Source organism: Callospermophilus lateralis, chromosome 14 (genome assembly GCF_048772815.1).
Source record: "Callospermophilus lateralis isolate mCalLat2 chromosome 14, mCalLat2.hap1, whole genome shotgun sequence".
Classification (NCBI taxonomy): Eukaryota; Metazoa; Chordata; class Mammalia; order Rodentia; family Sciuridae; genus Callospermophilus; species Callospermophilus lateralis.
The window spans coordinates 80731757-80746837 of record NC_135318.1 but is presented as its reverse complement, the minus strand read 5'-3'; the positions used below and the strand labels follow the sequence as shown (position 1 = coordinate 80746837).

Here is a 15081-nt window from a genome sequence, read left to right as displayed (position 1 = left end):
TTCCTGTGCTGTTTGGAGTAACATACAAGGGGATAAAGGTGAACGAAAGGGAGGACTTTTGTTTTGGGGTTTTTGTTTTTTACATGAGCTGGGTGTGGTGGCACCCGCCTGTGATCCCAGGGGCTCTGGAGGCTGTGGCAGGAAGACCATGACTTCAATCTCAGCAGCTTACTGGGGCTCTAAGCAACCTAGCAAGACCTTGTCTCTAAATTAAAAAAAAAAAAAAGTTTTAAAGGATGGGATGTGGTTAAATGCCTCTGTACTCAATCCCTGGTATAAAAGGTGGAAGGCAGGATGTCCTGGTGTGGAGAGCTCTCTCTGGAGCGCTCGGTCTCTAGGTGGCACACTGTGTTGAAGTCAGGAAGTGACTTCTGGGCACCGTCAGAAACATCTGGCCTGGTAAGACCTCAACCCAGGCTGTGTGCAGAGCTTGTGCTCAGTGTTGAGAGCCCCGGGTTAATCCCCAACAGCCCGAAACTCTCAAAAAGGTCACCAGGCAGCTGGTCCCTGACCTTTGTTTTCTGGGATTGTGACCTTGCAAAGTCCCCACACAACCACTGGGGTGCTTGCTTTCAGGACAGGGTTCAGCACCCTGCATGAGATATTCAGCACTTTGAGGGCTAGGGAGACCCTCAGTGGTCGAGTGCACTTAGCATCCATCCCCAGCACAGAAACAGAAGACACTTAACACTGCTGTGTGAGGTTGTATCTTCTGAGTGGGTAGGACAGGCTGTGGCAGGCAGTGGCTTACTTGTGTGACCTGCATTTGCACCCATGATAGATACTTGTGTATGGGGCTGGGGCACAGCCAGGGCCATACCCAGGCAAGACGAGCCTTCTACCACTGAGCTTCAGCAGCAGGCCTTTTATGTTTGTTTTATCTATTTATTTGCTTATATTTTGCTGCCACAACCTGCATAGGTGACCCTTGAAAACCAGCGAGGGAGGATGGGGTCATTAAGAAAGTCAACAAATACTTATAGAGAGAAAGCTGGGACCCTGTGAGGCAGCATCCTCTGATGGGGGACATGACCCAGAGGTAGCTCAGCATGTTGGTTACACAGGTTTCATCATCAAAGGGATTTTCTGTGAGAAAGCTTCTTCAAGCAGGCAGGCTTGAAGTTCAAAGCATTGGTAAGCAATTATAATTATCTACATCCCATGTACAATGGGACACTCAGCCCTAAAAAGGAAGAAAATCTGGATGCAGGCTGCAGTGTGTAAGATCCTGGGACACACTCAGGGTGGAGGGACACAGGGTGTGCCTGCATGATTCTGTAGGTGTGCAGCATTTGGCAAGGTAAATCCACACATGACCCAAGCTGCTGGCCGGCGTGGCTCAGGGAAGGAGGGACATAGTGTGACTGGTACAGGGTGACAAAAACATCTGGTGAGTGCACCAAACACCACAAAATAGTTCACTTCAAAATGGCTAAGTGTACATTGCATGATTTTTTTTTTTTTTTTTTTTTTTTTTTTTTTTTTGGTATCAGGGATTGAAACCAGAGGTGCTCAACCACTGAGCCACATCCCCAGCACTTTCTATTTTTCATTTTGATACAGGGCCTTACTAAGTTGCTTAGGGCCTCCCAAAGTTGATGCAGCTGGATTTGAACTTGCAACCTCCTGCTTCAGCCTCCTGATCCACTGGAATTACAGGCATAGCCACCACATCCAGCTGATGAATGAATTTAAATGCAATTTCAAAATACAATTGCATAATTCTTGAATAATGTAATAGAATTTAGTAGTAAAGCAAATTTGATTATAGTTACAAATGTATAAAGTCAAACTATAAGATATTTAGAAGAAAACATATAAGAAAATCTTTTCAAGACCTGGGATTAGGCAAGAATTCTTAGGATACCAAAAGAATGATTTTAAAAATTAAAGATCATAAAAAATTGAACTTCATCAAAATTAAAAATCTCTTTTCTATGAAAGATATGATTAAGAAAAGTGAAAAGCCGCAGATGCGGAGAAATTGCTTGGGCCACACATGTGTAATAAGGACTCATATCCAAAATATATTAAAAAATTCACACTGGGCACAGTGGACACACCCGTAGTCCTAGAAACTGGGGAGGCTGAGACAGGAGAATCACAAATTCAAAGCCAGCCTCTGCAACTTAGTGAGACCCTGTCCCAAAATTAAAAAATGAAAAGAGCTGGGGCTGTAGATCAGTGGTAGAGCATCCTTGGGTACAATGACTACTAGCAAAAGAAAAAAAAAATCAACTCAGTAGTAAGGCAAGAATCAAGAATGACCCATTTACTATATGGACAAAATAGACATTTCAGCAAAGAAGATGTATAAATGCCAATTAAGCATATGAAAGGATCAACCTCACTGGTCAATTTGGAAAAGCAAACTGAAAACACCTTGAGATACCACCACATACTGATTCAAATGGCTATAATAAAACACTTTCAAGGGTCTCCACTCTGAAGTGCATCTGGGAACTGGGGAAGGGCCCTGAGTAGGCACCAGGCTCAGCAGACCTGCTCCAGCCCAAGCCCAGTCTCTTTCTCCAGGGCTCCTGGATGCTCTAGAGAAGCAGGGACAATGAGAAGCTTTGGTCTCAGGTTATCAGTGTCAGTAGGAGTCGGTGTCCACCCAGGCTCAATGTATTTGGGCATTTTCATTTTCTCAGAGCCCAGTTACCCACGGGAGTGAGCAGAGCTTCCTGGGGAGAGATGGGAGGGACACGGGTGGTCTTAGTGTGGGGTCACGTCAGCGCCTAGAAAACCGCTGTTCCTGGGGGCCAGATGAGGAGGACCTCAAAGCACAGAACCAGGAGGCAAGGAGAGGGGAGCTGACCACTGCCTTGCCTCCAGGTCTGGGCGGGGATCAAGCAGCGCCCTAGGTTGTGCAGTAAGGGGCCTCCTCTAACACCTGGAGAGCTGCCCCTGTACAGCGGGCACACACCCTGTTCTGAGTGACCCCACTCAAGTGCGCTGGGGGCCCTCCACTTTGTCCAAGCTCACCGCAGTGGAGGAATGCTGAGTAATAAAGTGTCCAGAGCATCTGCGTCTAGTCCTCCAAGCTCACAAGACCCTGGGGCTTCTGCAGCCCTGGGGTCACAGTCAGGATTCCTTCTGCTGTTGCGGTCTCTTCAATCAGGTTCTGGGTTTGAAACTGACTCTTAGGAACTGGGCAAGGACTGAGCTGAGGTGTTGGTGGCGCACTAGACCAGCCTGTGCAAGCCCTGGGTTCCATCCCCAGCATCTCCCCAACCAGCTGGGGAAAGCGGGCAGGGGGCGTGGCTTCGCGTGGGCGTGGCCAAAGCCGCCCAGGGCCCTTTGGCTGGTTCAGAATCTGCAGGCCCTTGCTGGCTACCAGCTGGTGCACCCCTTGTAGGCCAGGTCCTACCAGCCATCTCCACCACTCTTTCCTCCTGGCCTGCGAGCTGCGCCTCAGCCTGGCTCACTGGGATCATCATACCCCTGGCTCTGCAGTTAGATGCTGTCACAGCCTTGGCCACTTAGGACCCTGGCCCACTCCTGGCTGAGTCCCTTCACAGAGGAGAGGAGAGGTCAGGGAGGGAGCAGGAGTGGTGCGCACTTCCCTCAGATCTCACAGCCAGAGAATGAGAGAGGTGGCTTCAGAACCGGACCCCTGATACCAGAGAGGCTTTTACTTAGTTCTCATGGCCGCCTGCGAAATCCATAGAATAGACAGTGAAACGGACCTGAAGGGCCTTCCAAAGCTGGGCTGTGCTGAGAGATGCTTTTTGTTTCGTGGGACTCCACTGCCCCCACGTGGCCACTCCCTGAACTTCATCCTTGTTTGCTGCCGAACTGTGAAGCCCTCGTTCTGATGAAAAAGCTGCACCTGCCCACCTCGGATAGCAATCCTTGAGCTGGAACTGGATCCTTGTCCTCGTGGGCCTCACCTGCATTCGTTCAAAAATAAGGTGATGCCAGGTGAATTGAAAAGTGAGATTAAATAATCCATATAAACTACTTATCTTTGTGTGTGTGTGGTCCTGGGATGGATTGAACCCAGGGGAGCTTAACCACTGAGCTACATTCCCAGCCCTGGAGACAGGGTCTCCCTAAGTTGCTTAGGGCCTTGCTAAGTTTCTGAGGCTGGCCTCAAACTTAAGATCCTTCTGCTTCAGCCTCCAGAGTCACTGGGATGAGTGGCCCATGCCACCACACCCATCTACCTTTCCTGATTGAACTAAGGGCCTATAAATGTTAGCTCTGGTGCTGTCCATCTCAGACCTTTTCTGTCTGAAGCAGGTGGCATTGTTGTCCCCTTACTTTGCCATGATGAGTGAGTCAAAGGCAGCTGCAGATGCCAGGAAGGCTGCCCAGCACCAGGCCACAGCCCTTCCAAGCTTTTTGAGCCAATTTCTGCACCCCCTTAGCCCAGACGGCATGAGGGTGGAAGGCAGGCATTGCTGAGACAAGAGGGGCCTGGCCCTGCATGTTCCCTACTCAGGCTCAAGACCACTCAGAAGGGACGTCCCTTACCTGACGAGGCTCTGCTGCCACTAAAGCTGGGAGGGCAGAGGGAGTTCCTCAGGGTGGGGGCATGGTAGTGTGTTCCCCAGACCCCTCTTGCCTGGACAGGGGCTGGCACTACCTGACGTGAGGCTGCCAGGAGCCGTCTGGGACATGTCTGCTCATTGACAGCCAGCTGGCACTCAGGAGGCAGGAGCAAGGCTCCCAGATGAGCTGGGCCAACCTCAGCAGAGGACTGGGCTTGCTCTGGGATTTGTTCCCAGGTCTGGAGATTGCTATGCCTGGTCCTGTGTCACCAGAGCAGCCTCTTAACAGCATGGAGCTGCTTCACGGTGCTGATCCCCCAAACAAGGGGATATGTGAAGGCCTTTAGTTATTTGTTATTTGTTTTTATAACAAACCCAGGGCTGGAGATGTATCTTAGCTTCAATACAGGATCAGCAAAATCGAAGTATCACTTTGAGAAGAGGGAGTAAGAACTAGTAACCGTGGTAATTTAGGAGCCAACTATGTCTCAATGTATACTAAAAAAGTTATTGCTAATGATCTCTACAGCTCTATTATCCAAAAAGGAAAGTGGTTGAGAAATAACATAGGTGTTTTAGTCAGGTTTTCATTGCTGTGACCAAAATGCCTAACAAGAACAACTCAGAGGAGGAAAAGTTTATTTTGGCTAACTAATTCAGAGGTTCAGGCCATGGTTGGCTGACTCTGTTGCTCTGGGTGTGAGGTGAGCAGAACATTATGGTGGAAGAGCGTAGCAGAGGAAATCAGGTCAGAACATGGCAACCAGAAAGCAGAGAGTTCTACTCACCAGGGACAAAATATAAACCCCAAAGGCACAACGCTACTTTCTCCAGCCATAGTCTGCCTGTCTAGAGTTAACTCCCAGTTAAGCTATTCAAGTGGATTAATCCAATGATTAGGTTACAGCTTTGATAATCTAATTTTTGGGTTTTTGGGGGGTGGGTGGGTGGATATTGGGGCTTGAACTCTGGGGCAGTCAGCCACTGAGCCACATCCTCAGGCCTATTTTGTATTTTATTTAGAGACAGGTCTCACTGAGTTGCTTAGCACCTCGATTTTGCTGAGGCTGGCCTTGAACTCATGATCCTCTGCCTCAGCCTCCCAAGCTATTGGGATTACAGGTAAGTGCCATTTCACTTCTGAACGTTCTTGCATTATCTCAGGTATGAGTTTTGGGGACACTACACATCCAACCCGTAACATTCTGCCCCTGCCCTCGAAAGCTCATGCCCATCTAACAAAGCAAAATACATTTAGTTAATTTCCAAGAGTCCCCACAGCCTTAACAGTTCCAGGATTACCTAAAGTCCAAGTCCAAAGTTTCTTCTGAATCTCAAGGTAAATTCTAAGCTCTTGCCCTGTAAATATCAAGAGCAAATTGCATATATTTAATAAACAATAGCACAGAGTAAACATTTTTACTTCTCTTTATGAGGGAGAAATAGGAGCATAGGAAGAAGGAGAAGGACCAAAGGAAGACTAAAGTCCAGCTGGGAAACCAAGTTCTGTAGCTCTGTGACTGGCCCCTGGGCGTGTGCATTGGGATGTTCTCTCTAAGGGGTCTGTGGGGCTCTGGCCTGTGACCTGGCTGGCTGAAGCCACATAGCCTCTCTCTTTGCCTGGTTTTTGCCTTAATTTTGCAGCTTTCTTCAGCAGATGATCAACTTTACTGGCATTTCGTAAATCTTGGGGGGGTCTCTGCTGCAACTTTGGTTTTCTTTCTTTCTTGTTTTTATTTATATATGACAGCAGAATACATTACCATTCTTATTACACGTAGAGCTCAACTTTTCATATCTCTGGTTGTATACATAGTGTACTCACACCAATTCATGTCCTCCCTCATACCTGTACTTTGGATAATAATGATCATCACATTCCTCCATCATTAATTACCCCATGTCCCCTCCCTTCTCCTCCTACCCCTCTGCCCTATCTAGAGTTCGTCTATTTCTTCTGTGCTCCCACTCCCTATCCCACTATGAATCAGCCTCCTCATATCAAAGAAAACATTTGGCATTTGTTTTTAGGGGACTGGCTAACTTCACTTAGCATTATCTTCTCTAACTCCATTCATTTACCTGTAAATGCCATGATTTTATTCTCTTTTATTGCTGAGTAATATTCCATTGTGTGTATGTGTATGTATGTATGTGTGTGTATGTGTGTGTGTGTGTGTGTGTGTGTATATATATATATATATATATATATATATATATATATATATATATATAACATTTTTTTTATCCATACTTCCACTTAAGGGCACCTAGTTTGGCTCCACAGTTTAGCTATTGTGAATTGTGCTGCTATAAACATTGATGTGGCTATGTCCCTGTAGTATGCTGTTTTAAAGTCCTTTGGATATAGACCGAGGAGAGGGATAGCTGGGTCAAATGGTGGTTCCATTCCCAGTTTTCCAAGAAATATCCATACTGCTTTCCATATTGACTGCACCAATTTGCAGTCCCACCAGCAGTGTATGAGTATACCTTTCCCCCCACATCCTCGCCAACACTTACTGTTGTTTGTCTTCATAATAGCTGCCATTCTGACTGGAGTGAGATGATATCTTAGAGTGGTTTTGATTTGCATTTCTCTGATTGCTAATGATGATGAACATTTTTTCATGTGTTTGTTGACTGATTGTACATCATCTTCTGAGAAGTGTCTGTTTGGGTCCTTGGCTCATTTATTGATTGGGTTATTTGTTTTTTTGGTGCTTAGCTTTTTGAGTTCTTTATATACCCTAGATATTAGTGCTATATCCGATGTGTGAGTGGTAAAGATTTGCTCCCAAGATGTAGGCTCTCTGTTCACCTCACAGATTGTTTCTTTTGCTGAGAAGATTTGACCACGCCCCTGCAAAGCCACGCCCCCACATCCTCTTTCACTTGCTGATGTAAGGTGCTGAGTTGAAACCCATCCAAGGCTCACACCCTGGGATAGTGCCCACCCCATACCCCAACCTGGTCCTTGCCCAGTTCCTAAGAGTCAGTTTCAAACCCAGAACCTGATTCAAGAGGCCACAACTATAGAAGGAGGAATCCCGACCTCAACCTTACCTTCACCATAATGAGTGAGCCAAAGGCAGGTGCAGATATCCAGAAGGGTGCCCAGCATGAGGTCACTTTCCTTTCAAGCTTCTGGAGTCATGCTCGGCACACCATTTGACCCAGATGGCATGAGGACGGACGGGCAGGTTTTGCTTTGATGAGAGGGGCCTGGCCTCGGGTGCTCCCTGCTCAGACTCAAGACCACTCAGAAGGGACACCCGTCACCTGACAAGGCTCTGAAAAGCTGGGAGGGCAGAGGGAGTTCCTCAGGGTGGAAGCACGGGAGTGCGTGTTTCCCAGACCCCTCCTGCCTGGACAGGGGCTGGATTCTACCACCTGTGAAGCTGACAGGTGCCCTTCTGGACATATCCCTGCTCATTGACAGCCAGCTGGCACTCACGGGGCAGGAGCAAGGCTCCCAGTTGAGCTGGGCCAATCTCAGGCGGAGGACTGGGCCTGCTCTGGGATTTTTTCCCAGGTCAGTCTGGAGATTGACATGCCTGGTCCTCTGTCACCAGAGCAGCCTCTTAACAGCATGGAGCTGCTTCACGGTGCTGATCCCATCTCACAAAACAAGGAAGAGAGCAAGACTCCTCCCTGCACACCTCTACTGCACCCCCCCACACCCTGCACACTCTCTCCCTGCACACCCCACCACTGCTGAGCATGTCTTCCACCACAAACGCAAGTGAAGGTTTCTCAGGGTCTGCTGCCTCTCATTCCCAGAAGGAGTCAGCTTGTCACCTTGAGGACAGAGGAGGTGCTGCAGGGTCAGGGTGGCAGGGGAATGCAGAGTGGGCTGCCACAGTTCCAGTGTCCCTCATGGAGGAAGGTTTCCTGCCTTGAAAACAGGTGGCCCTCTTGGAGACATTGTTCCAGTACAGTCTGAAGACCACCAGCTGGATTTCCAAACTTGCAAAGAAATTTGCAGGTGTTCTTCTCCAGAGCTCCTGAGGTCTTGGGTGGCTTCTCTGAGAGAATGACCCAGAAGTTCCCCCAGAACCACTGTCTTCGTGCCTGCAAGACATTTATGGGTTCTTTGCTCAGAATCTGTTGTAGTGAAGGTGAGGCAGACCTTTGGAAGGGGTCAGAGCAAGCCCTAGAACAAACATCTTATTTTCTGTGGTCTGCAGCACCATGAGCCTTCACTTTAAGATACTGGAATGGCCTTCACTTTAAGTTACTGTGTTACCAGATGACATGCCAGACAGATCTTGCTTTGTCCTATTTGAGCCAGGTCACCTGCCACAGGACCTGGCTTCCCCAGTGGAGGAAGCAGTGAACATAGGCTTCTCTCCACATATCCTGTTAAGTGTACCCATAGCAGCTGTCTGGTGGCCCGTGGGGTCATGTGCAGCACCTAGCAGCAGCCACTGGTCAGTCGCATTCCACAAGGTGGGCTGAGGAGTTGTCCAGCTAATGGATTCAGACAGGTTGTCACGTAGACGGGACACAAAAGGAGCGAGCTCTCTGGAGCAGTGACTAAATGTGGTCTGTGCGCTGTCCTGCAGCAGAGGTGATGTCCCTCCTAGGAACTTGCAGTGCAAAGGTGCTGATTAAGATGGCCCAGATGCTGCGGTGATCCCTGTCCCACCAGCTGATAATCATAATCGAGCTGCTCTTCCTCATGACCTTGATTTTGCTTGCTTGGAAGAACCTTCCTCACAACAAATCCCTTTTGATGTTAAAACCTGAATGTCGAACAGGCTAAACTGGCTGTGGGTGGTCGTCTGTCATAGGGGATGGACAACCCCAGGTCCCCGCCTTTTCTCTATTTGTAAGTCTGTTTGTCTTTTCTCCATCCCTCATTGCCTTGTCTAGGACCTGAATTAATGGCCGTGCGGGTCACAGCAGCAAACATTAAGCATGGCGTCCTCGTCCTGCAGAATGACATGAGCTGAGAACTAGACAACAGATGGCCCAGCAGCCGGTCAGTCTGCCTGCAGGAGATAACCTGCAAGTGCATCCAAGCCGCAGGTCGGGTTTCACGGCGCTGCAGACCACAGTCCGGAGGCAGGAAGGCTGCAGAGGACTGCTGTCCACAGAGGCAGAGGAGCAGAGGAATGCTGGGCGGGGACACAAACCTGGGAGGTAGCTGCCATCAGGCTGCTCAGCATTCTCGCAGCAGAGGACGCTCGGGTTCCTCCAGGCCTGGGAGACAGGCTGGCCAAGCTCCACCTGTGCTGCCACCCCTGCAGACGTGCTAGGTTGCTGGGCATCGAGGCTGAGCAGCTTCCTAATATTTGTCTGTTCATTTGTAAAATGGAGTCACCAAAAACACCTATTAAAGTTTTAGGCAGGGGGTTTGTTTTGTTTTTGCACTGAGGACTAAACCCAGAGGTGCTTAACCACTGAGCCACATCCCCAGTCCATTTTTATTTTTTTATTTTAAGACAGGGTCTCACTAAGTTGCTCAGATTTTTGTTAAGAGTTTTTATAATATAAGCCTCAAAAGCACAACCCTGGTGATCTACTTTTCCCAGCTAAAGTCTGCCTAGAGTTGCCATTTGGTTAACTATTCAAATTCATTAATCCAATTATTGTGTTACACCTTTGACAATCTAATTATTTTGTTTCTGAATGTTCTTGCATTATCACATGTATGAGTTTTGGAGGATGCTATGTATTCAAACCATAATATTCTGCTTCTGGCCCCCCAAAGCTCATGTTCATCTGACAAAGAAAAATACATTTAGTCCATTTCCAAGAGTCCCCACAGCCTTAAGAGTCCCAGCATTACCCAAAAGTCCAAGTCCAAAATCTCTTCTGAGTTTCAAGGCAAATTCTAAGCTCTTTTCCCCAATAAATGTCAAAAACAAATTACATACGTTCAATATGCAATGGCACTGAGTAAACATTTCCACTTCTCCTTATGAGGGAGAAACAGGGCATAAAAAGAAGGAATAGGACCAAAGTGAGGCCAAAATCCAGCTGGGAAACCAAGTTCTATAGCTCCATGTCTGGCCCCTGGGCACATGGCATGGTGATATCGCTCCAAAGGGCTTTTAGGACTCTGCGCCTATGACCTGGTTGGCTGGAGCCCACATACCTCTCTCTCGCCTTGTTTTTCTAGACTCCTGCAGCTTTCTTCAAAAGACGTCCAAACTTACTGGCATCTTAAGTACCAGGGGTTTCCTCCACGGCTTGGGCTTTCTTTTCACCTCTTCATACATCACCCTCTCGGGGAAGACTTCAGGGACTCCAGCTTTGCAATACTGGCCTTCCTTTGAAATCTCCGTGGAAGACTCAATGACCTCCTAACCCTAGCATCCTACATTCCTGCATAACCAGCACTATGTGTTGATACCAAAGTCCCCACCATCTTGACTATTAGCCAAGCCTCCTGGGATCATGAATGAAGCAACCTCTGAGTGTCTATGTGGCTGATTGGTAAAATATTTTTTTAAAAAAAAATTATAGTAACTCCTGTGAAAGCAGGGTGCCCCCAAGACCTCTTTTTTTGGGAGGTGGATGGGTACCAGAGATTAAACTCAGAGCACTTGACCACTGAGCCACATTCCCAGCCCTATTTTGTATTTTGTTTAGAGACAGGATCCCACTGAGTTGCTTAGGCCTCACTTTTGCTGAAGCTGGCTTTGAATTCACAATCCTACTGCCTGAGCCTCGGGAGCCACTGGGATTACAGGCAGGTGACATCACACCCAGCCCATGACTACTTATTAGGAATTTTTTTTCTTTACACTCTTGAGCTTGAGATGCATGTTGTCTTCACAGTTTCTGAGATGTCCTTAAGTTATCTTTCCTATTGTCCCTTCAAAGTGCTTTGCATCTCCTTACTGGGTTTAATATTCAATAATCACACATTCTTTAGTCCCAGGTTTTCTTGGAATTTTGTTGGCCATACTGTAAGTCTTTCAAATCATTCTGCTCTGATTTTTTGACCCTCATAGTAATCTTGGCTAAAAGCCTCCAGCAATAACCATGAAATCTACTGAATGTTGTGCTACCTTGAAATTTTCTCTCCTAGATTAGGTGGTATATCACCTTTAAATTTAGCCTCACAAAAAGTATCAAGGCATGGACAAAATATAGACAACTTCTTTGCCAGAACATGAGTCCTCCTCTGAAACCTTGTGAATACAGCCTTGAGTGTCCACAATCCTATTGGCATCTGGTCTTCTGAGCTCCCACTGGAATTGCCCACTAAGCTCTACTCACAGCTTTCTAAAGCTTTCCAGCTTGCATCTTTAAATGTTTCAAAATTTCTCCCCCCGAAAAACCAGGTCCAAAGGCTTCTGAAACACATGGTCAGGTTAGTCCCAGCAATGACCCCACTTTGGGTACTGATTTCTATTTTAGCCAACTTTTGCATTGCTGTGACCAATCTACCTGACAAGTACAAGTTAGAGAGGAAAAGGGTTAACTTGGCTCACTGTTTCAGAGGTTCGGTCCACAGTTGGCCACCTCCATAGCTCTGGGCCAGAGGTGAGGCAGAGCACTGTGGTGGAAGGACATCAAGAGGAAAACAGCTCAGGACATGGCCACCAAGAAGGAGAGAGAGAGAGAGAGTGTGTGTGTTCTTCTTACCCAGGAAAAAATATAAACCCCAAAGGCCTCCCCCAGCCAGCTCCTTCTTTCAGTCCCAGCCCACCTGCCTGTAGTTCCTGCCAAGTGAATCTGCACCACTGGATTAAATCTCTGATCAGGTCGTACCTCTCATAATCTAACCATTTCACCTCTGAACGTTCCTGCACGGCCTTACACATGGCTCTTGGGGACACCACATCCAAACCCTAACAACAGAGTAGAATGAAATATTAAGCATGGATGATAGTGGACTAAATTGAGTGGAAGAAGAGATAAAAGTAAAGACCTGGACAGCATGCAGACAGCCATGTAGGGAAGACAGCCCTGCGGGCAGCAGCCCCTGACTGCCTAAGCTCCCCTCGGCCCTCTCTCATCAGTGACCCCTGCACTGGGTGCTCCCGGGCCCACCATACACACAGTTATGGTGGGCAGGCTGAGCCTGAAGGACACAAAGTAGAAGGGTGATGGCATCCTAGACAGCCCAGTCTTGGAGCTGCCCCCAACCCCAGCCCCAGTGGCTGGGGGCTGATAGAGGCTGGAGGTGGCAGCAGGAGTGGGACTGAGTGGCCTCTGGAATGCTGGAGCTGTATGCAGCGATGACCCCAGTGGCCCTAAACCCAACACCTTTCCCAACACCCTGCTGTCAGCTGCTCACCAAGGCTGTGCCCACTGTTCCTTGGTGAAGAAGTGGAATTTGACTCCTTACCAATGGAAGTAAGGGACACTACCTCCATCAAGTATAACCTAGCAACACTTCATTGATGACGTGCAGCTGCCACTGGGCCTGGCAATGGCCTCTTGTAGCCAGATAGTCACCTGCACCCCCATTGCACATGGCACAACTACAAGGCTAAAGTGCATGTTGAGCCCTGCCACATGCCCACACCCTTCTTCAGCACCACCATCCTCTACCCCAAGGACCCCAAGACCATCCACATCACCACCCTGGATTACAACATCCACAAGAAGCTGAGGAGTTTCCTGTCCAGTGTGGCGCTGAGGCCAGAGTTCCCGGGGCAGTGACTGCCTCTTGGATGAATGCTGACTGGAACGTGATAGCTTGGGGTTGAGCCAGCTCTTTCCCTGCGCTGGTCCTCAGACCTCCCTGGGCAAGTTGGGCCATGTTGCCCTTGGCTTCATTCCAGCCCCAGAGTCTGACTTGGAGACACCTCTAAGACCAGCCTGAGGAAGAAGAAAGAATTACTGCATCTTGTGATTATTGAGATACTTGGTTTTGTTTTTTAATTTTCAAATTATCATTAAAAGGAGTACATTTCCAGAGTTTCCCGAAAGTCTTGACATGATGAGAAAATAAAAAGATTACCAAAGCAAAAGAACAATAGCAACGGTCTGAACCACGGGGCGAGGGGGACAGCTCTTCCTCCATCATTAGGGTGCCTGAAAAAACAACTTGGAAAAGTTTCTGGGACAGAAAAAGTGAGTTCTAAAACTTTTCAGCAGCAGGTGTCTTCCCTCCCACAAAAGTGGTGCTGCTTCAGTTGATTATGATGCCCCTAGGTTTTCAATCTATAGAGTACTGGGTTCCATTTCATTCTTCATTTCCACCTCCATTTGTGTTTCCTGTTAACCAAAACTTTTGGAATCCTCTAGATACTTTTTATGATATGGAAAAATTCCAAACCAAAATAAGAGATACCTGTAAAAAAAAAAATCCACTTTACCGCATTCTCTCATTTCAGAAAGTCAGGTGGCTGGATAGCCCAGTTTGGGGACAGTGGCTTTCGTCTGCTCCCTGCAGGTTGGTTACAGTCACGGGTTCTGGCAATGTCCTTGCACACTTGACATCTGGTTAATGTCTTGTGTTACTCTCCCAATAGATCTTTTGGAGTTTTAAAAATACTTTCCTATTTTTTCATAAAGGAAAATGTAACAGAGGGCTCTTCTGACAGAGGTGGCATTTTAAAAGAATGCTTTCAAAAATATTTTTGGGCTGGGCACAGTGGTGCATGCCTGTAATCCCTGCAGCTCAGGAGGCTGAGATGGGAGGATTGTAAATTCAAAGCCAGCCTCAGCAAAAAGTGAGACACTAAGCAACTCAGTGAGACCCTGTCTCTAAATAAAATACAAAATAGGGCTGGGGTGTGGCTCAGTGGTTGAGTGCCCCTGAGTTCAATTTCAGTACCTCCCAAAAATATTTTAGGGACTATGGGAAGGAGGTTTCCACTCAGGACTGCTATGCCTAAGACCCACTGCCACCAGGAGGAGACAGATGCCAGGGTCTAGCCCCGGTGGGGATCCAGGGGTCCTGAATTGGCGAAAGAAGAGATGAGACAACAGGTTGCAAGTTACAAGCAGCCACCAGAAAAAACCTGCTGCCCTGGAGGGGCCTTTATTTTTATACCTTTTTTACAGGTATTTTTTCAGGTAGCTAATGAATACCTTCAAAGCCCAAAACTTCTTTGATTTACATAATTCTGAAGAGTTACAATCTTTTCTGACATACATTGATTACTAAGATATTGAGTACATTGTTTAAAATATTTTCCTGTAACCTTTGCCAATCATGATTAAGCTTTTATGTTTTTACCTTAAACACTAGGTGCCAGACTACGCAACTAGACTATGTCTCCTGACCTATTATTCATTTTTAACTTTAAAGCATACCTATAATTATTTCATTAACCTTTAACTTTAAAGCATACTTATGATTATTGGTAAGCTTTCTTACTTCTAAACTAAAATCCCAGTAAAAACACACTTAAAATAGTGAAAGTCTAATACTTAAAAAGCCTACTACTCTGAAGTGCTTCTAAAATATATCTATGTTAATTTTACAATATTTCATTTTTAATTTCCAAGGTAATTTTCTTTTTTATATGACCTATTTAACTTCTTTCTTACAGAGTTTCCTTGATCCTTGGTCAAAGCACACCAATTCTTATGTCTGTAATCTTTAACTAAAGGGCAGACTTTACACCTCAACCCATTTGTCATTTATATTAACTATGTGTTTTCC

The 15081-nt window shown here is 47.0% G+C and overlaps 1 pseudogene; it reads left to right on the top strand.

Moving 5' to 3' along the window:
• The first annotated feature begins 12525 nt into the window (after positions 1–12525).
• LOC143379896 (refilin-B pseudogene) lies at positions 12526–13149 on the top strand (annotated as a pseudogene).
• Positions 13150–15081: the final 1932 nt, after the last annotated feature.